This window comes from Pleurodeles waltl, chromosome 11 (assembly GCF_031143425.1).
Source record: "Pleurodeles waltl isolate 20211129_DDA chromosome 11, aPleWal1.hap1.20221129, whole genome shotgun sequence".
NCBI classification, from domain to species: Eukaryota; Metazoa; Chordata; class Amphibia; order Caudata; family Salamandridae; genus Pleurodeles; species Pleurodeles waltl.
Window position 1 is genome coordinate 6,311,190 of NC_090450.1, and position 27,245 is coordinate 6,338,434.

The 27,245-nt window shown below is 49.2% G+C and overlaps 1 protein-coding gene across 5 annotated transcripts in view; it reads left to right on the top strand.

Annotated features, from left to right (window-relative positions):
- Nucleotides 1-27,245, top strand: part of FGF12 (fibroblast growth factor 12) — a 646,321-nt gene that overhangs the window by 612,243 nt on the left and 6,833 nt on the right. The gene's annotated exons all lie outside the window — the stretch shown is intronic.

Here is a 27,245-nt window from a genome sequence, read left to right on the forward strand (position 1 = left end):
TGCATAAGTAGTTTGTGAACAGTGCATTGCGAAAACCATACATTTTTATATCGTATAATTGCAATTTTATTCGTTCTTTACACCACAATTAACTTTTCTGCTTTTATATTCTGCCGTTTTATGGGGTTTTCCTGGAAATAAACGAATTTTCTTGAATCTCCACTGTAAAGGAAGGCTTATCCTCGACAGCTGTAACGAAATCCTCTCCAAGGCTTCAGCTCATTTTAAGACCAAAGCTTTTTTATTACACACAGGGCCAGAATTACAAGAAAGAGGCACATCAGCCCCGATGGGGCACTTTCCTTGCAACGCCCCTGCCCGTGCGTACATTATACCTGACGCAAATACAATGTGGCACAAGGGCTTACAAAATGGAGCAATGCTAGCATTGTGCCACTTTGCAAATATGCAAAGGAGAATGGGGTCCTAAATGCCACATTGGGGTAAAAAAACAGTGGTAGTGTGGCGCTTAGAGGCGCTAGGGCCTTGTACATCTGGCACCATAGTTTCTCTAGAGCCAGTCACACCCCTTTTGGCCAAACTTAAACTCTCAAATTCTACCACTATAGAAACATGCTAACTTTTTTCCCCCTGTGGTTTTGGCCCTGATAAAAACATTCAATTCAGAAGAACCTCCTTTTGATATGAAAAAGAAGCTAACAAATTTAATGGACTCATGTTAAACTTCCATTCTCAGCGGTTACCCCTGCAATCTAGTTTCCACCAAAGCACAGGAGAGGGACCGCATAGGACTCCGGGAAGAGGCCTTAGATAGGCTGAGTAGCGGCGATATTGCAATGCTGACAGGGGAGTAAGTTAAGTATGCCCCAACAGCCCGTGTTGTGCTGGGGTCCCCTGCTATTCTGGTGCTCCCCATAGGCCTGGGGCGCTATGAATATCTGCAAGAATTGGAAGCCCTGAGGGACCCCACCACATTGTGCATTGGAGGCACTTCACGTTGCTTTACGCCACCGATTCATGAGCCTGTTGGGCCTATCAGCGGCTTATAAACGGCTTTCGACGTGATGGGCCACCGGGTCCAGTTGAGTGGTTGATGACGGCATGGATAGCCGTCCCAGCTCCCACGATAATGTTTGGCTCCTTCCTGTCAAATTCTGTCAACTTCACTTTTGCAGCAATTCTGATCCTGCGTGGGATTTCCTCAGGTTTCCTGTGTCTCCCTGGTACTAATCAATGCATACCTGTCCCCACGATTAGCAAACTTGAAAAACTGCAGCTTTGGCTACAACCCAGTGTGGGTGATACTCACACGTATGTTAAAATGATACAGGGCGATGGAGCCTCTCTCTGGTTGCACCAGCAGAGAGCTAAAACTAAGATAATCTTGAGTCAAAAGAGAGGACCTTGTCTTCTGACTATAAACCCACCTGAGCTGCCCTCCGAGCACAATCTCCCAAAGTCACTTTTAGAGTTAGAAGCCTCCGGCTATCTCTTGACACAGTCATAACCTGAATTCCACAAATATACAGTGTAGCGAAAAACAGTTTTTTACTAATGAAATCTATGTTAATTTGCCCTCTTGTGTTCTTGCTGCACAGAGGGCCAATGATAGGGTCTGCTGTGACTCCATAGACAAACCACAGGCACTGGAAGTAGGGCTGTGGGGGGTCCGGCAGCAGCTTCAAAATAATCAGGCCGGAGTTCAGAAGGTTAAAGAGCGGTAAAGATGCCTTTATATTGTATGTATACCTTGTCACATTTGCTGTGGAGCAAGGATAAAGATCACCTATCAGGCTGTGTCTTCCCACAAATTAATGCTTATTCTTTTAACATGGAGATTGGTGGGCCATTTCCTTTTTCTCCTACAAATGTAAAGGATTTCCGAAAGTGAAATGTGTGACAATCTTGCTGGGGGTACAGGGACTATGAAAAGAAAGGCTGCAGGATATCATTTTTTAGACGACAACAAATGTAAATACCTGTGAACAATGTGTACAAATATTTCAAATGATATCACCCCCTGAGCACCGCCCACTCTATTCCCAACCCCTCTCCTCTACCCTGTCTGATGCCCCCATCACCCTTTGTTTTTCCCCACTCACCCAAGAGGTACTTCTCTCTTTGTGTAGTTCTCCGCTGCACACATCAGGCCATGCACGTTACTCAAATTGAGTATGTACAATTATTACAAGTCCTCACGTGTTCATACCTTCATAGGTAGAGACATACATGGACATTCCTACTGGAGTACCTTATACATGAGTTGCTGTAACATGCGGTCTGGTGTAGACCATGTTATCATTTTTTATTGTATTTGTTTTTCTTTAGCGCGTTGCGAAGTGCATTTTACGGAAATCACATTATATATTCATCTATCACATATATTGATAACTTAGGTTTGACAAAAGGGCCCTCGAACATCTGATTCATAAAGAAAATATCAAATTAGGCTAACACGCTTATCATCTTCTAATCCCTCCCAAGGGAAGCGTGGGGATACTGGACGTTGGATAAATAGATGACTCACAAAAGTTATGCGGTGTAACTTTAAAAAGAATAGTAGAAACAGACGTGAGGATTAAAGTGAAAGGATGCTTGGGCCTGCTGGACTTCTAGGGGTAGGAAAGAGCATCTCAGGTCTTGATCTCCTCAGTTAGCAGGAAGCACGTACTACAAACCGTGTTAGCCATGATCTGAAAGGGCATCCATCCAGCCAACACGCTCAAGAGCATCACATCACTCCTGTAAATAATTACCACCCTTACAGAGGAGACACCTGGGATCTCATGACAAAGGTCCCAGGAATCCCATTTGCAATAACGTCAATTATGGGAGCTCAGTGTCTGCTCTGTGATGGTGCTGTTAGGGAATTGATTCTCCTGGACCTGTCTATAATCTCTGAAGCCGTCGCCTGTCCTGCTCGACGTGTACATAATCAAGGGCACGTCTCAGATGGCCACATTCTTTAAAGGTGGATCCCACACAGTGGCGCTCGCTCATTCACGTTGAAATGGAAGAGTCCACAAGGCGGGGCTCTGTTTCAAGATATTCATTCGCACCTGTTGATGGCAGGTATTTTAGACGAGGGCCATATTGCTGTGTAACCACCTACATGGTAGACAGAAGATGCTGAACATGTCCTTGTAGGCACCTGGAACACTGTTAAATCCCCTACCCAACTCTAAGAGATTGAGCACTGCCCTGGACCTAATAAGTTAAAGCCGATTCCAGGTATTATGGAGATGGTGGGTAGCACGCTCGTCCCTACGGGTGGTCCATTGAGATTTGGTGTTCACTGGTGGAAATAAAGCTCGTTGCACTGGATGAGTCGAAGACTCAACAGGGCAAGATGGACTCACGCCTTCCAAAGACCCAACCAGTGCCCGCTGGCTTCTTACTGTCCTCCATTCCAGATGAAAGGGATTCAATTCTGAGCTTTACTCAGAGTAGAGACCAGGATGGAATCAGTTCTTGACTGGATGAGGCTAACATTGCGCACTTATCTATCTCAGAACATTTGATTAAAACACTGAAGGCCCTCCCAAAGTATCAGCGCGCGTGTTGTGAAACTCAAGTGTCGGGCCCAAGTCACTCGGGCTCACCGGATGGTACAGTGGCTGCTGGCACAAGAACGTCTCATATTTGGTGCCTCTTTATGGGTCCTAAAACCATCGTTTGCTAATGACGCATTTCACTAAGAAATGAGCCATGGAGATGCATCCTCTTGGCAGGGAAATCTACCTTGGCAAATCTTCAGTTAGGAAAAAACAAATAAGTACTGTACACCCCTGGGACTCTCCCAAGAAATGTGCACATCAGTGGAAGACGATGTAACTTGTAGGTACAAGCTTAAAACGTTCTTCTTACAGATAGTTTGTGCTTTAGGGTAATTCGGGCCCCCATGGCTAGATCCTTCTGCATGGACCTTTTTATGACAAACAGAGCAAGAACAGCCGACCTCGAGGCTCTATGTTCAAGTTAATGAATAATGCTTCTGGCACCATCAGAGGGTAAGGGACTTGGCAAGCATCACGCATGTTGCACTGGAGATAAGGCCTGGGTTAGAACTGAGGCTTCGGATTCCCAAGTGGGCACATGGTCACCAGTCCACAACCACTCCGAGGCTGCGGGCACCGGCTGCCCCCTTCCACCAGCTCCCTGCGGTGGGAATACGGATTCTGTGGCTCACAATAGTCACTCCGCGGTGATGCCAACATGAGTTAATTACGGAAATCAAACTGAAAGTGGAACAATCGCGCACATTACAAATGGTGGCACCGAAGGTCAGGGGTGAGATGGAGGTCGAGCATCCGCTGGTATTTTAAGGACCTCAATCTTTACCTCTCAGAAGAAACGGAAACTGTACTTGCTAATAATCCAATGAGTGAACTAGAAAAGGATGAGAGGTGAAGGCCATTTCAGGCCTGCATCAAAACATAAACACTCTGCCCCAGGGCGCCGAGCAATCAGGGCTCCTCGGCTTCTGGATCCCAAAGGATTCCACGGTGCACCTTGGAATCCATCCAGTTCATTAACTCCTAACACAACAAGCTGGATCCCAGGTGCTTGTTATTCGTGTGGGTGATCTAAAGTCAACCTCTTCTAGCTGCAGCCTGCTAAAGTTCAACCCACCCTCCCCCGCATCCAGGCCCGCGCATAAGTCCTTATCTAAAAAACAAAATGGCTGACCCCCGCCATGTTTGTTGGATCTCTGTCACTCATATATCATGTTGTCCGTCCTTGTGTTTGCATCACTTAGCACCAAAGACCCTGTCCTGAGATTTCACTTAGCACCAGAGACCCTGCCCCGAGATTTCACTTAGTACCAAAGACCCTGTCCTGAGGTGTCACTTAGCACTAACGACCATGCCCTGAGATTTCACTAAGCACCAAGGACCCTTTCCTGAGATTTCACTGACCCCCAGGACCCTGCCCGGAGATTTCACTGACCCCCAGGACCCTGGGAGATTTCACTGAGCACCAGGACCCTGCCCTGAGATTTTACTGAGCACCAAGGACCCTTTCCTGAGATTTCACTGACCCCCAGGACCCTGCCCGGAGATTTCACTGAGCACCAGGACCCTGCCCTGAGATTTCACGGAGCACCAAAGGCCCTGCCCCGAGTCTTTCCTCTGTGGTGTATACTGGGAGGAATAAAGGGTGCACAATAAAGGACGATGGGAATATGAAAAATACTGTTTTGTAATGAAGACAAATTGAGTATGTCCATTATCTTACCTCACTCGCCCATCTGGCTACTGCCCCAGGGCATTTACTATAAAACTGCCCCGTCCGTTTACTTCCCACTGCCGGGGGATCCTTTCAAACACTGAGGAGTTGCATCGGGCTGTCCCTGTCTGTCACTGCTCCTTCAAAGCAGGAGAAAATAAATATCCTCATTCTGGGGGCCCATCCTCTGCCCTCATTCAGTGATCCATCGCCCTGCTGTTCCGCTGCAGACATCAGGCAAGCTAACTTACGGTGAACCACCAGCCACCATCTCCCATCCCCAGACATCAGACGAGCTAACTTACGGTGAACCACCATCTCCCATCCCCAGACATCAGACGAGCTAACTTACGGTGAACCACCAGCCACCATCTCCCATCCCCAGACATCAGACGAGCTAACTTACGGTGAACCACCATCTCCCATCCCCAGACATCAGACGAGCTAACTTACGGTGAACCACCAGCCACCATCTCCCATCCCCAGACATCAGACGAGCTAACTTACGGTGAACCACTATCCACCATCTCCAGACATCAGGCGAGCTAACTTACAGTGAACCACCATCCACCATCTCCAGACATCTGGCGAGCTAACTTACAGTGAACCACCATCCACCATCTCCAGACATCTGGCGAGCTAACTTACAGTGAACCACCAGCCACCATCTCCCCTCTCCCAGACTTCAGGTGGACTAACTGCTCCCAGACATCAGGTGGGCTCTGTCCTGGTGCACTGAATGGAAACATTCACAGCTCCCTGCCCCTTGGGGGGCTGTCTAGCGGTGAACCACCAGCCACCATCTCCCATCCCCAGACATCAGGTGGGCTGTGTCCTGGTGCACTGACTGGCAACATTCACAGCTCCCTGGCCCTTTGGGGGGGGGGGGGGACTGTCTAGCAGTGAACCTCCAGCCACCATCTCCCATCCCCAGACATCAGACGAGCTAACTTACGGTGAACCACTATCCACCATCTCCAGACATCTGGCGAGCTAACTTACAGTGAACCACCATCCACCATCTCCCCTCTCCCAGACTTCAGGTGGACTAACTGTTCCAAGACATCAGGTGGGCTCTGTCCTGGTGCACTGAATGGAAACATTCACAGCTCCCTGCCCCTTGGGGGGCTGTCTAGCGGTGAACCACCAGCCACCATCTCCCATCCCCAGACATCAGGTGGGCTGTGTCCTGGTGCACTGACTGGCAACATTCACAGCTCCCTGGCCCTTTGGGGGGGGGGGGGGGGGGCTGTCTAGCAGTGAACCTCCAGCCACCATCTACCATTCTCAGACATCAGGTCGGCTGCGTCCTGGTGCACTGAATGGAAACATTCACAGCTCTCTGCCCCTTGGGGGCTGTCTAGCAGTGAACCATCAGTCACCATCTACCATTCTCAGACACCAGGTGGGCTCTGTCCTGGTGCACTGAATGGAAACATTCACAGCTCCCTGGCCCCTTGGGGGGCTGTCTAGCAGTGAATCACCATCCAACACCGCCCATCCCCAGACACCAGGTGGGCTCTGTCCTGGTGCACTGAATGGAAACATTTACAGCTCCCTGGGCCTTGGGGGCTGTCTAGCAGTGAACCACCATCCACCATCTCCCATCCCCAGACACCAGGTGGGCTCTGTCCTTGTGCACTGAATGGAAACATTCACAGCTCCCTGGCCCCTTGGAGGGCTGTCTAGCGGTGAACCTCCAGCCACCATCTACCATTCTCAGACACCAGGTGGGCTCTGTCCTGGTGCACTGAATGGAAACATCCACAGCTCCCTGGCCCCTTGGGGGGGCTGTCTAGCGGTGAACCTCCAGCCACCATCTACCATTCTCAGACACCAGGTGGGCTCTGTCCTGGTGCACTGAATGGAAACATCCACAGCTCCCTGGCCGCTTGGGGGGCTGTCTAGCAGTGAACCACCATCCACCATCTACCATCCCCAGACACCAGGTCGGCTGCGTCCTGGTGCACTGACTGGCAACATTCACAGCTCCCTGGCCCTTTTGGGGGGCTGTCTAGCAGTGAACCTCCAGCCACCATCTACCATCCCCAGACACCAGGTGGGCTCTGCCCTGGTGCACTGAATGGAAACATCCACAGCTCCCTGCCCCTTGGGGGGGCTGTCTAGCAGTGAACCACCAGCCACCATCTCCCATCCCCAGACACCAGGTCGGCTGCGTCCTGGTGCACTGAATGGAAACATTCACAGCTCCCTTGCCCCTTGGAGGGCTGTCTAGCGGTGAACCACCATCCACCATCTACCATTCTCAGACACCAGGTGGGCTCTGCCCTGGTGCACTGAATGGAAACATTCACAGCTCCCTGCCCCTTGGGGGGGCTGTCTAGCAGTGAACCACCATCCACCATCTACCATCCCCAGACACCAGGTGGGCTGTGTCCTGGTGCACTGAATGGAAACATTCACAGCTCCCTGGCCCCTTGCGGGGGCTGTCTAGCAGTGAACCTCCAGCCACCATCTACCATCCCCAGACACCAGGTGGGCTGTGTCCTGGTGCACTGAATGGAAACATTCACAGCTCCCTGGCCCCTTGGGGGGGCTGTCTAGCAGTGAACCTCCAGCCACCATCTACCATCCCCAGACACCAGGTCGGCTGCGTCCTGGTGCACTGAATGGAAACATTCACAACTCCTAGGCCTTGGTGAGGAGGGGTGGGGGGGCTGGCTCATAGTGTACCGCCAGCCACCATCCAGTTTTAGGGCATTGTGTGTTTTCCACAGATATAATTGATATAAATATAATTAATTTACATAGTTGTCGTTGTGAAAATGTGGTCTGATCCGTCCCGGCTGGGTTTCAGATCGACTTGCCTGCTCTGTATGTTGGTGGATGGTGAGTCTGTTAGTGTCAGTTTAGTAGAGTTTAACAAAGTACTCAGGACCTTTGTTTAAACAACAGAGGGGCGAGGTAGTCATGCTTAAGCCCGTGCATCTACATTTTATGCAGGCCTGTACTTTATATGATGCAATGCAGGCACCGTGGCCTTCTGAAATCCGTAGCGCCGATCTGGAAGGATGAAATGCTGAGCACCCTGGCATTCTGCGATCCGTAGCGCCGACCTGGAAGGATGAAACGCTGAGCACCCTGGCATTCTGCGATCCGTAGCGCCGATCTGGAAGGTTGAAATGCTGAGCACCCTGGCATTCTGCGATCCGTAGCGCCGATCTGGAAGGATGAAACGCTGAGCACCCTGGCATTCTGCGATCCGTAGCGCCGACCTGGAAGGATGAAACGCTGAGCACCCTGGCATTCTGCGATCCGTAGCGCCGACCTGGAAGGATGAAACGCTGAGCACCCTGGCATTCTGCGATCCGTAGCGCCGATCTGGAAGGTTGAAATGCTGAGCACCCTGGCATTCTGCGATCCGTAGCGCCGATCTGGAAGGAAGAAACTCTGAGCACCCTGGCATTCTGCGATCCGTAGCGCCGACCTGGAAGGATGAAACGCTGAGCACCCTGGCATTCTGCGATCCGTAGCGCCGACCTGGAAGGATGAAACGCTGAGCACCCTGGCATTCTGCGATCCGTAGCGCCGATCTGGAAGGATGAAACGCTGAGCACCCTGGCATTCTGCGATCCGTAGCGCCGATCTGGACACCCTGGCATTCTGCGATCCGTAGCGCCGATCTGGAAGGTTGAAACGCTGAGCACCCTGGCATTCTGCGATCCGTAGCGCCGATCTAGAAAGATGAAACGCTGAGCACCCTGGCAGTCTGCGATCCGTAGCGCCGACCTGGAAGGATGAAACGCTGAGCACCCTGGCATTCTGCGATCCGTAGCGCCGATCTGGAAGGATGAAACGCTGAGCACCCTGGCATTCTGCGATCCGTAGCGCCGATCTGGAAGGTTGAAACGCTGAGCACCCTGGCATTCTGCGATCCGTAGCGCCGATCTGGAAGGATGAAACGCTGAGCACCCTGGCATTCTGCGATCCGTAGCGCCGACCTGGAAGGTTGAAATGCTGAGCACCCTGGCATTCTGCGATCCGTAGCGCCGATCTGGAAGGAAGAAACTCTGAGCACCCTGGCATTCTGCGATCCGTAGCGCCGATCTAGAAAGATGAAACGCTGAGCACCCTGGCATTCTGCGATCCGTAGCGCCGATCTGGAAGGATGAAACGCTGAGCACCCTGGCATTCTGCGATCCGTAGCGCCGATCTGGAAGGATGAAACGCTGAGCACCCTGGCATTCTGCGATCCGTAGCGCCGATCTGGAAGGATGAAACGCTGAGCACTCTGGCATTCTGCGATCCGTAGCGCCGATCTGGAAGGATGAAACGCTGAGCACCCTGGCATTCTGCGATCCGTAGCGCCGACCTGGAAGGATGAAACGCTGAGCACTCTGGCATTCTGCGATCCGTAGCATTTCATTGAGAGTGGAGACAGGGTGGGCGCAGGGTAAACACTGAGATTAAAAAGTGCCTGGAGGCGCACCGGTATGTCCAGGGTACAATGACAGAGATGTTATTTGCACAACCTTGAGTGTCTCAGGTCCTTTATCTCTGGCTGTAGTTGTAGCGAGACTTGGACAAAGGCAATAGAGCGCATTCTTTCAGGAGTCCGGTAGTGTCGGTCGGTCCTTGTCAGTCCAACGCAGAGTCCCATCTGCAGTTTATGAGGAATTTGAAAGCATTGTGGATGGTCGTCGATGTAGCACGAAGAGCAGGCCTCGCGTCGCAGACAGGCTTCGCTGTAGCGCAAAGACCCTGTTTTTGTCGCAAGTGTTCGGGTGGTACCTCTCAATGGTGCTCCCCACAAGTGGCCAATGCTGTAGCGCGAAAGGCCGGACCGATGGAACTTCACGCTGATGGGCTGTTCGAATGACAAGGTTTCCGCACCAAGAGGTCCATTCACAGTCACAAAGAACCCAAAAGCTTTAATTCAGCCTCTCTGAGGTCACACCAAGAGTCCAGGACCCGCAAGGGCACTGCTTGGAGGTCAGAGACTTGCTTCAGCTGAATATGGGTGCTGCTTCAGGTAGTTGTGAGCATGCTATGATGCGTGTCCCTGAACAGGATGCCAGGAGATTAGCCATTGGAGTCACTCTGGGAGTCCTAGTTCAGATGCAGGTCCAAATCCCTCTGACTCAGGCAGGAGGGCACCAGGGCAGCAATCTAGCAAGACACCAGTTGCATAAGGGAGTAAGTAGTCCAGCGGGGCAGCAGTCCACAAGAGTGGTAGTCTTTTCAGCAGCACAGCAGTCCTTCTTCCTGACAGTGTCTGCATGGGACCAGCAGTGTACTGAAGGGGTGTGTAGCCCTTCGTGTGGAGGCAAGACACCATCTATTCAAGTGTAAGTAGGGGAGTCCCCTGCCCTCCCCTGCCCTGCCAGCAATGGCCCATCCATGCACACTTAAGCTCTGTATTGTGTGTGGCTGTCTAAGAGGAACACACAAAGCCCAGCTGTCAGCTATACCCAGTAATATGACCCAGAGGCAGGCTGCAGCCACTAAATGGCTAAGGCAGGGAAATGCTAACTTTCCAAAAGTGTTATTTTCAAAATTGTAATTTAAAATCTGACTTTACCATAAAAGAACATTTTTCATTACAGTTCCAAAGACATCAAACTCTTACTGGGTACCTGTTCCCATTTGAAAGTTACAGCTTATTAAATGCAATAAGGTAACTCTAATGTTACCCTATTGGAGAGATAGGCCTTGCAGTAGTGAAAAATTAATTTAAGAGTTTTTCAATTCCAGGACATGTAAAACTTTAGAGTACATGTCCAGCTTTTTAAATATAACACACCAATCCCCTTGGACTGTCCCAGCCTACCCTGGGGTGACTTACATGTATTAAAAAGGAAGGTGTGAGCCTGGCAAAAGGTTTATTTTGCCAGGTCGATATGGTAGTTTAAACTGCGCAAATAGCCTGCATTTTTAAAGGGCCACTCAAGTGGGTGGCACAATTAGTGCTGCAGGCCCAATATTAGCATTTAATTTACAGGCCTTGGGTACGAATAGTACCACTTTACTAGGGACTCACAAGTACATTAAATATGCCAATTGGGTATGAGCCAATTTTACCATGTTTAGAGTAGCTAGCACAAGCAGTTTACACTGTTTAGCCGTGGTAAAGTGCACACAGTCCTAAGTCCAACAAAAATGAATTCAGCAAAAAAAGAAAAAATAGGAGAATTGCAAACAAAACATTTGGAGATACTCTGCAGAAAGGGCCAAGTCCAACAGTGTCCAAGGCACAAGATGCCATATGCTTTCTGCTATGTTTGGCAACTGAAAAGTGATCTGAAGCGCCACCGATCTGATTTCAAGGGTGTTAGATGCCAAGTGCACATTTGGAGGTTAAAACCACTGGGTCGGAAATCCTGGTTCAGGGGTGTCATTCAAAATTGTTACTAATGACTAAAAACAGTTCACTATATAGGCTACAATGTCACAGATGTTGCATTATCAGCAAAGCAATTTTGCCTGGAAGCCTCAACTAACTGGCGTACAAGCTTACCACCTTCAGTGGCTCTCGGCACACTTACTGGTGGGACACCATCAGACTGGGACAAAGGAGAGCAAAAATGAAACAGATAAGACTGGAACCTTCTCTCTCTGCACACAATCTATGGAACAACATGCATACCTGCATCCAGCAAGACTGCCTCAACTCTGCTGCCATTTACAGAAGCGCTAACGTTGCCTCTCTTGAAGAACTTTCAATGGGTGGATGTGACATGCGTCTTTCAAATCTTCATGGACCATACCCGTTGGAAGCCACTTGACTGCCATGATTACAAGTGAATGTATGAAACCAGGTGTCTGAAGAAAGGGGTATTCGATTGTAGGAAAAAGGTTGTTGGTATAAATTATAATCCCTGGAACAATTCAAATATGAAGGCAGAGATTCAGGCTTTAGCAGACGTTGCAGGAAGGAAGGCTGAGTGAGTTAGGAATCTATAGTTCAGAGAAGTTGTAGAGTCCCGTGAAGCTGAAGCTCTGGAACAATACTGATGCTCCAGACCACTGAGGAGTTCTGGCTGTGTTGTGATGCAGGGAGTTGCAGGCAAGGTCTCCTTACATATTGTGATTGAGCCGGCACAGGAAAATGGGTTACACAGATTTGTACCTGCCATCTTGGATTGGGATCAAAACTGAGGCAGAATGGGAAAACCATCTTAGAATAGTGTAAATTGTGTAACAAGTAGGAACTGAAGAAGATGTGAATTCATCTTCAAAATAAAGTCTTGCAAACCCTTCTCCACACAGGTCATGGCACAAGACTTTAAATCAATCAAAGCTGTGAGAAAACTGCTTCTTGGCAGTGAAATCAAGCAGAAACCTGCTGGATTACAAGTAAGAACTAAAGTGGCATTGAGAGAAGCCACCGGCACAGCCCTGCTGTTGTTGGACGCCTCTAGTGCACAATATTAGATGAGAGTTCAAAAGCGCAGCTGCAGAGAGCGCTGAAACGCCATGCCCAGCTGAAGCCTATCTAGCTGCTGTGCTTTGCCAGGCAGCAGGAGGAAAATGAAGGGCCTGATTACGACCTTGACGGATGGGATGCTCCGTCACAAATGTGACGCACATCCCGTCCGCCGTATTACAAGTTCCATTATATCCTATGGAACTTCTAAAACAGCGGGCGGGATATCCGTCACATTTGTGACGGAGTATTCCATCCGCCAAGGTCATAATCAGGCTCTAAGTCTTCTTTTGGCAACTCCCATCCCTCTCGCAGGAGAGACGTCACGAGAACAGTGTGATACGCCGCAGTAGGGGCCGACTTCCACTCTCACAACCCAGCCGCCCCTCCAGACACTGCGTCTTTGCATCGGGCTACGTACAGCGCTGCACTGCCTTTTGGCTGGGTTTGTACTATGTCATCACCACATACCTACACTACAACATACATTGATTCAGACGTACATGCCTACCTGAAGGAAAATGTTCTAGACACAGGAGTTAACAGCATTACGCTGTTAATGGCCCTTCAGGAACTTTCCATAGCATTCCTAGGTAAGACAGTCAGACAAATGTCTGTCAGTTCTGGATTTCTAGTCACCAGCAGGGAATTTCCCTTTCTTTATTTTTCACTAGTGTTTTTAAAGAGAATTTGATCATTAATTAGTTTGGACGGTACTAAAAATGACTCTAGAATTTTATTATATTATTTAGTAATATAATATCATCGATTGGAGTCATATACAGCTGAACTTTTTATTTTATTCCTATTAAATATTAAAAACATTTCCAGACAAGTTAACCCCCACTTAGGTCATGTGATGTTCTAGAAATGTGTGTAGTATGTCGTCTTGAAAGTATCTCCTCCCCGGACCACTGTGGGTGGTGGTGCGGTTGGGGTTCGGGGACAGAGGTACTGGTTGCATTAGTTCTTCCATCTCCAGTAAGACAGCGCTTGATCAGGTTGCTGCACAATATCCAAATGAGCGCGTGCAGCCTTGGAACATTAATACAAGACAATGGTGTGCCAACCACACACGCCTTGCACACACCACTGCACCTTTTAGCCGCTCCATGCGGCATATCTTCTTTGAGATGCTGGCAGTGTAGCCTTTTGGGCAAGGATAGCATGATGTCAATCCGAACCTCGCCGCGGCCATAAGATCTAAGCAGTAGCCGCTCACCAGCCGGTGGTGCCAACGGATATCTAAGGAGCATCGGTTCCAGGTGTCACCTTGAGGTTGAGGCTTAAGACACTGGGTCAAGAGGGGACCAGGCATGTCTGGCCAGCTGGTACCTCTTTAGAAAGAAGACTTTAAATGGCAAAGTTAAGTTAAGGTTCCTAAAGTTCCTCTCTCACGCTTCATGGGAGGAATTCAGCGCCACTTAATATTAATTAATTCCATCTTCTTGTGATTGGACCACATTTTGGCAAAAATATGTGATGCTCGGCTCCACCAAACCTATGGTCTTGCTTCATTTAGAGTTCTGGAATCTGGCAGATTTCTGACACTGGGGCCTTACCTGGCTTCAAGAAAGGGAACAGTTTCCATGCACCCAATGCAACACAGCACTATTGTGAGCAATGCTTTGGAAAAAAAAACATCATTTTGCCTTTTGAAACATTTATTTTTTCTTCCCAAGAGTGTTCTGTCCATCACGGTGATCCTGGACAGGAAAATACTCAGTATCCACCTTAGGAAGGGGGGAAACTCTTTATGGTTTGGGGTCATTGACTTATCATGTTAGGAAGAGTCTCAGAGTTAGAGGTTTGTTTCCAAAAATAAACAAAAAACAAAACTGATCAACCACAGAGATGGCATCTGGCCAGCACCGCGTGCTTCAATTAAAGTTCATGTGCCATTTCGGAAGAAGAACTTAACAAAAATGGTTACAATGAAGCCGGCTCAGAATACTTGAATCTGTGGGTGGCCCTTCTCATTATCTCTTAGGATACCCGGGTGGAATACCAGGGTGGATGGATCTACTTGAGGATCATTCTAGAGAGTTGCGCTGCAGAGGCCCGGAGTTATGTCACTTCAACACTTCTCATCACAACCAGATTGGACCCAGGATGGTCTGCTTCTAGAAGAGCAGTAGAACCTCGTACCTCTGGATGACTGCAGGACCACAGCTACAAGTACCTTGTCATCACTATATCAGAGCAGTGCACTATTCGCCCACCTCCTGTCAGAACGCTGGCCTGGTACCCAGGGCTGGACTTGGGAACGGGCGAGCTGGGCTCAGGCCAAGGGCTCCAATACTCCGAAGAGCGCAGCCAGGAGTTGCCCGACCTAGTGTCACGCAGACAGCAGTTCATCCATCCCACTTGCTGTCAATTCAGTCTCGTTATAGACTTTGCAATGAGCCCTTAATGTACAACAGCATAATTACTAGCGGCCCATCTACCCACTGCCATGCTCGCACCTTCTTCACACCTCCTGCCGTCACATCGCAACAACCCCCAGACCCACAACATACACCAAATGTTCCCTCCGCCCAGGCCCTGTCCCGGCCAATCCAACTGGAGTTGGTCCTGCGGGTACCAACCCGTGGGCATCGAATAGTGCACGTGACTGTCCTTGGGTTGGAGCGCCTCAGAGGGCCAGGACAGTTGGAGCACCTCAGAGGGACAGGACAGTTGGAGCACCTCAGAGGGCAGGACAGTTGGAGCAACTCAGAGGGGCAGGACAGTCCTCAGAGGGCAGGACAGTTGGGGCACCTCAGAGGGACAGGACAGTCCTCAGAGGGCAGGACAGTTGGCGCATCTCAGAGGGGCAGGACAGTTGGAACACCTCAGAGGGGCTGGACAGTTGGAGCGCCTCAGAGGGGCAGGACAGTTGGAGCGCCTCAGAGGGCAGGACAGTTGGAGCACTTCAGAGGGGCAGGACAGTTGGAGCGCCTCAGAGGGCAGGACAGTTGGAGCACCTCAGAGGGACAGGACAGTCCTCAGAGGGCAGGACAGTTGGAGCACCTCAGGGGGGCAGGACAGTTGGAGCGCCTCAGAGGGGCAGGACAGTCCTCAGAGGGGCAGGACAGTTGGAGCACGTCAGAGGGGCAGGACAGTCCTCAGAGGGAAGGACAGTTGGAGCGCCTCAGAGGGCAGGACAGTTGGAGCACGTCAGAGGGGCAGGACAGTTGGAACACCTCAGAGGGCAGGACAGTTGGAGCATCTCAGAGGGCAGGACAGTTGGAGCAACTCAGAGGGGCAGGACAGTCCTCAGAGGGCAGGACAGTTGGAGCACCTCAGAGGGACAGGACAGTCCTCAGAGGGCAGGACAGTTGGCGCATCTCAGAGGGGCAGGACGGTTGGAACACCTCAGAGGGGCAGGACAGTTGGAGCATGTCAGAGGGGCAGGACAGTTGGAGCGCCTCAGAGGGGCAGGACAGTTGGAGCGCCTCAGAGGGCAGGACAGTTGGAGCACCTCAGAGGGGCAGGACAGTTGGAGCGCCTCAGAGGGCAGGACAGTTGGAGCACCTCAGAGGGACAGGACAGTCCTCAGAGGGCAGGACAGTTGGAGCACCTCAGGGGGGCAGGACAGTTGGAGCACCTCAGAGGGGCAGGACAGTCCTCAGAGGGCAGGACAGTTGGAGCACCTCAGGGGGGCAGGACAGTCCTCAGAGGGCAGGACAGTTGGAGCACCTCAGGGGGGCAGGACAGTTGGAGCGCCTCAGAGGGGCAGGACAGTCCTCAGAGGGCAGGACAGTTGGAGCACCTCAGGGGGGCAGGACAGTCCTCAGAGGGCAGGACAGTTGGAGCGTCTCAGAGGGGCAGGACAGTCCTCAGAGGGCAGGACAGTTGGAGCGCCTCAGAGGGGCAGGACAGTCCTCAGAGGGCAGGGCAGTTGGAGCGCCTCAGAGGGGCAGGACAGTCCTCAGAGGGCAGGGCAGTTGGAGCGCCTCAGAGGGGCAGGACAGTCCTCAGAGGGCAGGGCAGTTGGAGCGCCTCAGAGGGCAGGACAGTTGGAGCATCTCAGAGGGCAGGACAGTTGGCGCATCTCAGAGGGGCAGGACAGTTGGAGCACCTCAGAGGGCAGGACAGTTGGAGCATGTCAGAGGGGCAGGACAGTTGGAGCGCCTCAGAGGGGCAGGACAGTTGGAGCGCCTCAGAGGGCAGGACAGTTGGAGCACCTCAGAGGGACAGGACAGTTGGAGCACCTCAGAGGGACAGGACAGTCCTCAGAGGGCAGGACAGTTGGAGCGCCTCAGAGGGCAGGACAGTTGGAGCACCTCAGAGGGGCAGGACAGTCCTCAGAGGGCAGGACAGTTGGAGCACCTCAGAGGGGCAGGACAGTTGGAGCACCTCAGAGGGACAGGACAGTCCTCAGAGGGCAGGACAGTTGGAGCACCTCAGAGGGGCAGGACAGTTGGAGCACCTCAGAGGGCAGGACAGTTGGAGCACCTCAGAGGGGCAGGACAGTCCTCAGAGGGCAGGACAGTTGGAGCGCCTCAGAGGGCAGGACATTTGGAGCACCTTATTTTACTGTCTAGGAACTGGCATTTCCAGCATCTTGTGTTGTTACAAAGGTCTGAAGCTGCCAACCTTTCCGGGGACCTGTGCCACCTATAGAAGTTTTGAAATAACAGAACTTAAGAAGGGCTTCCAGGAGGTTTTTTTTTGTCTGATTGCAGTATGTAAAGTCAGTGCTCTTCTGAATAATCAAATGAATGCCTATGAGATAAACAGCCCTGCAGCTCCTCAGCTTTAAATGGCACAAATGTTAGATCTGTTTTACAGATATTTGATACTGCCCCATTATATGTGCCCCAAGTAGTAAGATATTATAGAATCAGGGATTCTTGAAGGATGAGACGTCAGGGACCCAAATTATTCTCATGCAGTACCTCAAGCCGATAGTTCCAGAACTGGGCAATGGACTGCATTTCGGTGAATGTCTTAAGTCTGTCTGCATTTCTTATTTGATCTGTTTCGAAAAACCCTTTGGACTCAAAGGCCCATATTTAAACTCAGTTTGCGCTGAATTAGCATCATTTTTTAAAACACAAATTTAGTGCAAACCTAACTCCATATTTATACTTTGGAGTTAGACACTTCTAGCGCCAAAGTTATGGAGTTTACGTCATTTTCTGGAGGGGAAAACCTACCTTGCGCCAATGAGATGCCTTTGCACCATATTTATCCATCTGTGCTAAAATCCAACACAAGGGGGTGGGGGGTCTTAAATAATGGTGCTAAGGTTGCTTAGCTCCATCATTTAATGCCTGGGTCTGGGCAGGGGTAAGGGGAACTGTAGGCAGATTTCCATGGTCAAAGACCATGGAAATTGCCCACAGGTGCCCTTCCCTGGCCCCAGGGACAGCCCCACCCACGCCTACCCACACCAGGAGGTCACCTAAGGATGGGGGACCCATCCAAGGTAAGTCTGGATGAGTATTGTTTCTTTTCTGCCCAACACTGCTTGGGGCCCTGACTTGGGGCCCCCTGCACGACGCTGGCACCAATGTCCATGCCCAGGGGATATTTGTCCCCTGGGCATGGCCAACGGAGTGGTGGGCATTGCTCCTGTCTTTACTAAGACAGGAGCCATGTCCATGAGATTTGTGCACCCGTCAATGGCGCTACACTGCCTAGAGGCAATTCTTTCGCCTCTAAACAGTGCAGCGGCATAATTTGGTGCATAAGCCCCGGTTCCACCTACGCCTCACCAGCCCTGTTAGCGTCCTAACAGGGCCTTAGCGCCAGCTAGCGACATTCCATAAATATGGCGCCTGGCCGGCGTCTAGGAATGGCACTAGCTGGCGCTATACTTTTTGGCGCAAACCTGCATTAGCGCAGGTTTGCGCCAAAAAGTATAAATATTGGTCTTAGTTTGGCCAGTATAGTTTAGTGTGCCCTACACAAATCTGGCCACACACAGCTGAGACCCTCTGTGTAGTCTACTATTTACTTTTAATCTTCCAGGCGCTTTATGACATGCATATGGCATTGTATTCAGAATAGAATTAGGGCCTCATTACGACCCTGGCGGGCGGCGGAGGCCGCCCGCCAGGATGCCGCCCTCCATAATACCGCTCCGCGGTCAGAAGACCACGGAGGGTATTATGAGTTTTTCCCTGGGCTGGCGGGCAGTCTCCAAAAGACCGCCCGCCAGCCCAGGGAAAAACTCCCTTCCCACGAGGATGCCGGCTCGTAATCGAGCCGGCGGAGTGGGAAGGTGCGACGGGTGCTACTGCACCCGTCGCGTATTTCACTGTCTGCTACGCAGACAGTGAAATACTAGCGGGCCCTCTTACGGGGGCCCCTGCAGTGCCCATGCCATTGGCATGGGCACTGCAGTGGCCCCCAGGGGCCCCACGACAATCCTTACCGCCATCCTGTTCCTGGCGGGCGAGCCGCCAGGAACAGGATGGCGGTAAGGATTGTCAGAATCCCCTCGGCGGCGCAGCGAGCTGCGCCGCCTTGGAGGATTCTTAGGGGCAGTGGAAAACCGGCGGGAGACCGCCGGTTTTCCCTTTCTGACCGCGGCCAAAGTGCAGCGGTCAGAATGCCCAAGGGAGCACCGCCGGCCTGTCGGCGGTGCTCCCGCCCCCGTTGGCCCTGGCGGTTCTCTACTGCCAGGGTCATAATGAGGCCCTTAGTCTTTTCAGACATTCAGAAGCCCTTAGTGTACCTGATCTCAAGCCCCAGGTTTATCTAGTACACCATTTGGTTTTCAACAATTTCAGTGTTTCAGGAGTAGCATGTAAATGATACCTAAGTTTGACCACGTGAACGGATAGCCAGTAAGTTTCTTTTTTTCTGAAGCATTATTTGAAAAGTCTTAGAAGTCAAGGATTTTTAAGTCATTGCACAGTTGTATGCCACAACGCTTTGCAAGATCGACCACATCTCAAAAAGCAAGCTATGACTGGCGTAAGACTGTTTGTTCTGTTTACATTTCTCAACCAGACCTTATACACTCTTTGGAATTCTAAAGGCTTATCGAATGTAATGCTTGCTATTGTGGGCAGAAAGCTTTTCAAGAAAGTGATCATATAAACCTTTTCCAGTTTCTCAGGGACCCCTGAAAAGCGCAAATTGCCTCTTCTATTTCTGTCTTCTAGCTCTGTGAGTATAATTTGCATGTTGGTGTAAAGTTCAGTTAGTAGTGAGAGTTTGATTTTCTTGAGTCCTTCCAGTTGGTAGGAGGGTGTATTTTGGATTTATTGTGGCATCTAAATGGGGTTTAGGGTCTGTGTGCAAGTCAAACAGTTTGGCAGAAAATTCAAGGGTTAGTGAGAATTAGTTAATTTCTCGTGGGGTTGAACTGAGCTTGAGTGAGTTACTTGAAGCATTGTAGAGGTACAAACCACTCTCTCTAGGACTTTATCTTTCAGGTACTGCTGAACCGCAAACCTCCAGCTAAAAGTAGTGACCTTCAGTTACTCTGTCGTCTCAGCACAGTATTGTTGCAGCTCTGTTGTCTCAGCTTCATATTGCTGTCACTCTGTTGTCTCAGCCTTGTATTGTTGTCACTCTGTCATCTCAGCCTCGTATTGTTGTCACTCTGTCGTCTCAGCCTCGTGTTATTGTCACTCTGTTGTCTCAGCCTCGTATTGTCACTCTGTTGTCTCAGCTTTGTATTGTTGTCACTCTATCGTCTCAGCCTTGTGTTGTTGTCACTCTGTTGTCTCAGCTTCGTATCATTGTCACTTTGTTGTCTCAGCCTCGTATTGTTGTCACTCTGTTGTCTCAACCTCGTATTGTTGTCATTCTGTTGTCTCAGCCTCATATTGTTGTCATTCTGTTGTCTCAGCCTCGTATTGTTGTCACTCTGTTGTCTCAGCTTTGTATTGTTGTCACTCTATCGTCTCAGCCTTGTGTTGTTGTCACTCTGTTGTCTCAGCCTCGTATTGTTGTCACTCTGTTGTCTCAACCTCGTATTGTTGTCATTCTGTTGTCTCAGCCTCATATTGTTGTCATTCTGTTGTCTCAGCCTCGTATTGTTGTCACTCTGTTGTCTCAGCTTTGTATTGTTGTCACTCTATCGTCCCAGCCTTGTGTTGTTGTCACTCTGTTGTCTCAGCCTCGTATTGTTGTCACTCTGTTGTCTCAGCTTCGTATCGTTGTCACTTTGTTGTCTCAGCCTCGTATTGTTGTCACTCTATCGTCCCAGCCTTGTGTTATTGTCACTCTGTTGTCTCAGCCTTGTGTTATTGTCACTCTGTTGTCTCAGCTTCATATTGCTGTCACTCTGTTGTCTCAGCCTTGTATTGTTGTCACTCTGTCATCTCAGCCTCGTATTGTTGTCACTCTGTTGTCTCAGCTTCGTATCATTGTCACTTTGTTGTCTCAGCCTCGTATCATTGTCACTCTGTTGTCTCAGCTTTGTATTGTTGTCACTCTATCGTCTCAGCCTTGTGTTGTTGTCACTCTGTTGTCTCAGCCTCGTATTGCTGTCACTCTGTCGTCTCAGCCTCGTGTCATTGTCACTCTGTCGTCTCAGCCTCGTGTTGTTGTCACTCTGTTGTCTCAGCCTCGTATTGTTGTCACTCTGTCGTCTCAGCCTCGTGTTATTGTCACTCTGTTGTCTCAGCCTCGTGTCATTGTCACTCTGTCGTCTCAGCCTCGTGTTGTTGTCACTCTGTTGTCTCAGCTTTGTATTGTTTCCACTCTATCGTCCCAGCCTTGTGTTGTTGTCACTCTGTTGTCTCAGCCTCGTATTGCTGTCACTCTGTCGTCTCAGCTTTGTATTGTTGTCACTCTATCGTCTCAGCCTTGTGTTGTTGTCACTCTGTCGTCTCAGCCTCGTGTTATTGTCACTCTGTCGTCTCAGCCTCGTGTTGTTGTCACTCTGTTGTCTCAGCCTCGTGTTGTTGTCACTCTGTTGTCTCAGCCTCGTGTTGTTGTCACTCTGTCGTCTCAGCCTCGCGTTATTGTCACTCTGTTGTCTCAGCCTCGTATTGTTGTCACTCTGTCGTCTCAGCCTCGTATTGTTGTCACTCTGTTGTCTCAGCCTCGTGTTGTTGTCACTCTGTTGTCTCAGCTTTGTATTGTATCCACTCTATCGTCTCAGCCTCCTAATGTTGTGTCTCTGCTGTCTCAGTTTCGCATTGTTGAGGATGTGGTCTGTAAAGTGATGCTTTTTACTGAGGAAAGAGACCTGGTGTATTTTCAGTGAGTAGAGTCAGGAGCCCTGGGGAATCCTTTATATGGAAAGAATCAGTGCCTGTCAGTTTGAATAATTTGTGTGTCCCCTGAGGAAAGAGGCAATGACTGTAACACAAACTCCTGTTTCACCCTTGGGGCTGCAGTGGAATGAGGGGCCATGTGTGCCAAATACTTGCATCCTACCCACTGTTTCACCGGCAGCAGAAGGTGCACACGAACCACAAGGCTTGACTGTGTTTTGAATGTGCCTTTGCCAACGCAGCCACAAGTCATAAAGCTGAAGTGATGGTCCTGAAAGAGGTGTATGAGGTGTATTTGGAAAAGGCAGGTGGGATACATGAACAGCTGGTGCTTTCTGAGCAGCATGGACTAGGCGGGCTTCAGCACTTCGAGGCGCTCTTCTAGCCCCAAGCAGGTTAGGATTACCTATCCAAAGGGAGTGGAGCAATCATGTTTATTTCTTGCAACAGCCCTTTTTGATTTTGGGCTGATGTGGTTCTGCTTTCTACTTTTATGTCCAGTTAGAAGGTGGCTTAGGATAAGGGCTGGTGATTTGGTTTATGGAGTTCAACATTCATAGACATCTTCGGGATGTTTGACAATACTGCAACCTCTAAACTTCAGTTTGAGAAGGGGCTGCTTTGAGACAACAAACGTCTTGTGTGTAGAGATGGGTTTAATATGAGTTTAAAATGAGAACTTTTTATTTGTATCACCCAACCCACCGCAGTAACACTCTGGGCATCCCCACTACTTGCAGTGTTATAAAACACACCCATTATCCTAGACTCTTAATAAGCTCGAGATAATAACTTCAGCCATGCATTCTGTGTTGCAAGTATTGACCTAGATATCTGACTTAAACATGAATTCTTGAGTACCTCCTTTCTCTCCCTGGCAATGTATTACATTAATCCCATCAGTAAGATCACCGGAGGTGTCCACTGAAGGGCAGTCAAGAGATAAAGAACTGAAGTTTCAGATGAAAGTAATTATAGAATGATATCTGCATATTAACTAAGTGCCATTAAAATTATGAAAGTCAAAAAATGAGACATTACTTTTAAAAGTTTAGCCCTTAGGACACTTTGAGGTCTTACACACTGGGACCTATGAAGTCTCTGGAGGATGGTGAACTTTTATGAGGACTCTTAGATCTTCAAAGCAGGGGCAGAAACACAATAAGATCAAAATCAAGGGGGGGGGGGAATTCTTGGAAGGCATTGTGGTCCCACAGCTGGATCTGTGTTCTAGATGAAATATGTCTTTTAAACTTTCATTGATATCAGAGGCTCAGTTTAGCCAAGTGGGATCTGGTTGCTGAAGAGGTCCAAAGTATGTTCACTGGCCTAGAATTGGCTGAACTGACGCCCTTGCTTGTGAAAGCTCCAGTGAAGCCTGGAACATGTGTCTCTGGAGATCACAGCAGGGTACAGGATCTCAGGATCCAACCAATTATTCAATGCTATATGCATTGGTCTCTCTTGGACCAGTTTGAGGTGGTGTTGGTAGAGTTTCCATCATCCAGGGATCAGCCCACTGTTATCCAATGAGCAGGGTCCTGAGGATAAGAAAGCAGACCACGGCAAGCAGATGCACACTGATGTGGCCCTCTATGGCAGTTCTGTTGTGGGTTTCTGAGGTTAAGAGTGGGGCAGTTGCAAGGTATATCCTGAAGCTCAACACAATGGTGACAGAATTCCTGTTATTTACCGAAGAACAGCAACAATGAACAGTACAAACCTGGCTCGATGACAAGGACCTTGATAGTTTTAAACCCCACATTTCACCTAAAGCCAAGTCACTTCGGTTGACCTTGTTCACCAACCTCACCCTCAAGGAGTACGTAGCCAAAAAATAAGATGTTCTGGTGCCAGATGTCTCGTCTAAAGAAAGTCAAACCATACCTGCTAGAAAAAAACGTTATAACTGCTGTTCAAGCCCTTGTGCCTTTCCATCTCAACGATGATAATGCTCTGTTTCATGGCCTACAAGACTCCACAATAGCACCCCATAAGTGCATCCTACACTCTACAGCACGTTTCATCTAGGACCCGAAGAAAAATGATTAAATCACCCCCATCCTAATGGAACTACATTAGCTCTCCTTGCTACCCAATAGCAGCATGAAAACCAGCGGCATCATATCCAGAGCCATCACAACTGGCACCCCTGCTTATCCTGCAGACAACCTCACTATAATTGGTGAGTCTCAGTACACCCGCAGCCCGGACACCCTCAGGCTAAAGACTGAGATGTGTATAAAAGAAAAACAAGGCAGCGGGCCTTTTCCAGAAATGCACCCAGGATCTGGAACAACAACCAGGTCTCCATCAGCACCGCTGCAACGCTGCTTCAGTTTAGCAAAGAATCGAAGACGCTCCTCTTTAGCGAACACTACGTCACCGCTGCCTCTCCCACCACTTGCTGACTTCATGCTCGTCTTTGACCATGCACAGGCCTTCGCTGCCTTTTGGCTAGGTTTGCACTATAAATATATTGCATCCATATCAGGATGTCAAACTTTCTTCAGCTAAATACACAAAATAAATCCTTTAATTTCTCTTACTGGACTTACACACATGCTGCACCAATTTCCTTTGTAAACAGCTTTCTGTTCTCCTCCTTGGTCCAGTCCAGTATCCATCTCCATCTATTGTCCTTTTATGGTGCTGTTTCATTTGTACACCAGTTTCCGTGCAATGACAAGCAATATGCCACATATGAAATTATTCTTCTCATATTTGTCGCTTGGCACGCACCAGGCGTACAGCCTGTAACTGTAGCCAATGACATTATTCAAATGCCTCTGAGATGCCCAAAACCATCAAATGCAATTCAGCACAGACGCCCATCCTGCCAAGAGGCAAATTTGTTTCGTTTAGGAAAGTGGGACATTTGCATCTATTTCCATTTTTATTTTGCGCACCATCAGCTTTCAGTTTCCAGCCCCAGAAAAATTACGAAATTCAAAAGGAATGAGTAGAACAACAGAAGTTTGTCCAAGTATATACTTATGTTATTTTTTATCAGGTGAATGCAATGCTTCTCAGTGCCCTGAAGTGATCTTCATTTCTCATCCTTGGTGGAGACTGCCACTACTGAACAGTCGCATAATGAGCCTGCAAACTATGTGAGTGGGGCTCCTGGATCCAGTCAGGGACTCTCAGACCAGGGTCCAGCTGCATATACACTGTGCAGGCTGCACTGAGGGGGCTCCCTGGAGCTCCCCGCCCCATGCACCGCAAGGGCTGCTGGGACAATGTTACGTCACTGCTGAAAAGGTGGCGCATCATTATCAGCTAAGGCAGAATCTGTATCCAGTCAATTCTTTGTGGCACATGCGCTGCAGGCCAAAGCCCCACGGTCTGCCCTGAATGTTCTAGTTCCAGCATCTTAGACGAGAGGTTCTGAATTACCTCTTCCTGCAGATAGGTGGCATTTGGTTACCATCTTGTAAGTGATCGAGACGTCTGCTGGCTGGGGCAATGACCGACGGTGAGAGTCAGGCAGGGAAAGAAACTGCAAAATGATTCCTCCAACTGATGAGACACCTGTGATTGGTGGTCAACAACAAACACAGATCCCCGACAGTAATCTTAGTGACTTCATAACCCTTCTGCGCCACACTGAGTGCCACTTCATTATAGGACTTAAAGAGGCCATATGTTGGTTTTGGGAGATGTGCAGTGTCACCGGGCACCTGCACTGCACAGTAGTGGCTGACAGTAGAGCATTCCATAGAATATCATGTGAAGTGTGCCAACTCTCCAGGAAGGAGAGTGCTAAGTTACCTACAGTAATTCCTGGACATTTAACATCCTTTATATGGATGGTATTAAGGCCATCTGGACAAACTTTCAACAGTTTTGTTGGTCTGCAACTTACTAAGTAGCTAGATTCTTAACACACCACACCATGTTGCACTGGTTCCATTGGTTACCATTGTGTCTGTGGCAACGTTGTGGTCAGAGCCCATTTGTATGGACATTTGGCGTAGGGCAGCGCCTGAAGTCTTCTTGCTCCACTGCCCTATGCCAATGTGAAAGGGCAGGAACGCACTATATTTATGAAATACAGTGCATTCCTGCCCTTTCCCCCTGATCCTGCCCACATTTTGCTGCCTAGTGCCAACACAGGCACCCTTGAACCATGGTGCAAGGGTGTCTGCTGTGCATGCAGGGTTGTTTTTGTGCAGGAAGGGGCAACATCCTGCACAAAAACAATCCAGAGATTCTATTGTTTTTCTATATGTCCTGCAGAATGCAGCACACGCAGAAAGAGGAAAAATTAGGAGAAATAAAAGTATTTCTCCTGGTTGCGCCTCATCTCTGGAGGCACAAGCTTTTGGCCCTGCCCCAGGTTTGTGTGATAAAATAAATCTGGGGCAGCTTCAAAATCCATGGATGTTGCATGGAAAAATCCACTGCAGCTTCCATGGAATTCCACCTCCCCCTCGTGCAGAGTAACGCAAGTCAGTGAGTGCGCTGCTTTGTCTCACTCCATATCCAGGAGGCCCTGAAAAGCCAAAGATATGGTTGAGGGGCTTGCACCGCCGGATCATCACGAAAAGAGCACATAATGCAACACTGGTGGATGGAATCCTAATATTTGATGTTTACAGATGTATTTAGAGCTGCTGGTAGCCCCCCAGTAAACTGGACTAGCCAGAGTTTTGTGGTTATTGTTGGGAGACGGAGAAGTGGCCGTGGATGCTCACAAACTCTGGAAGGCGTGTTCCTACCGTACAAACATGTGTACAAATACTGTAGAAGGCAGCTGTGGGCAGAAAAGGGAAGTGGACATCCCCACATTAAAAGCAATTTCTGCACAAGGGAGAATAATATGTAATTATATGATAGAAGGCTCATGACGGTTTATATAGGTCAATCTGCAGCATTTTTAGGATATAACAACAAGCGACGTTATGCCACCAATTCTTTAAAAAAGTACATTAAATGAAGTATAGAGAGAGTTCCCCCTCTTCTGCCATTGACTTTCATGTTTTTTCATGATCACTTGGATGTATGTTAAGGTCATGGCATTTGGAGATGATTACATTGTCTCATTTGTGTTCCCAGTTGGGTTTTGTTCTGGGCCATCAAGGCTTCCTTTGGTTAGACTGCAGATGGGACACGAGGGCCAGTGCGTTTCCTTTGAGGTATTTGCTTTGCTGTCTCTGTGACAATTTAATAGCTCTTTTATGCCCTTTTATTATAGAAATATCTCCTGTCTTATAGACTCTGATATTCATTGTTCATTTCTGCACATTCGCTGTATGATGCCCTTGGGTTTATTCCATCATTGTTGATAAATGATATAGGAATACAAATAAATATTGAAGATGATGAATTTATAATTCATACTAACTAAGAATTATTGCTTGCACCTGCAGACAAATAAAGCTGTTAATGTCCTGGAGGGTATTTAACAGCCGTTGTTACCCCACAGTGAAAGGATATTAGGTGTATTACCAGCCCACTGTACCTCCAGGCAATATAAGGATTGTCTGATTATG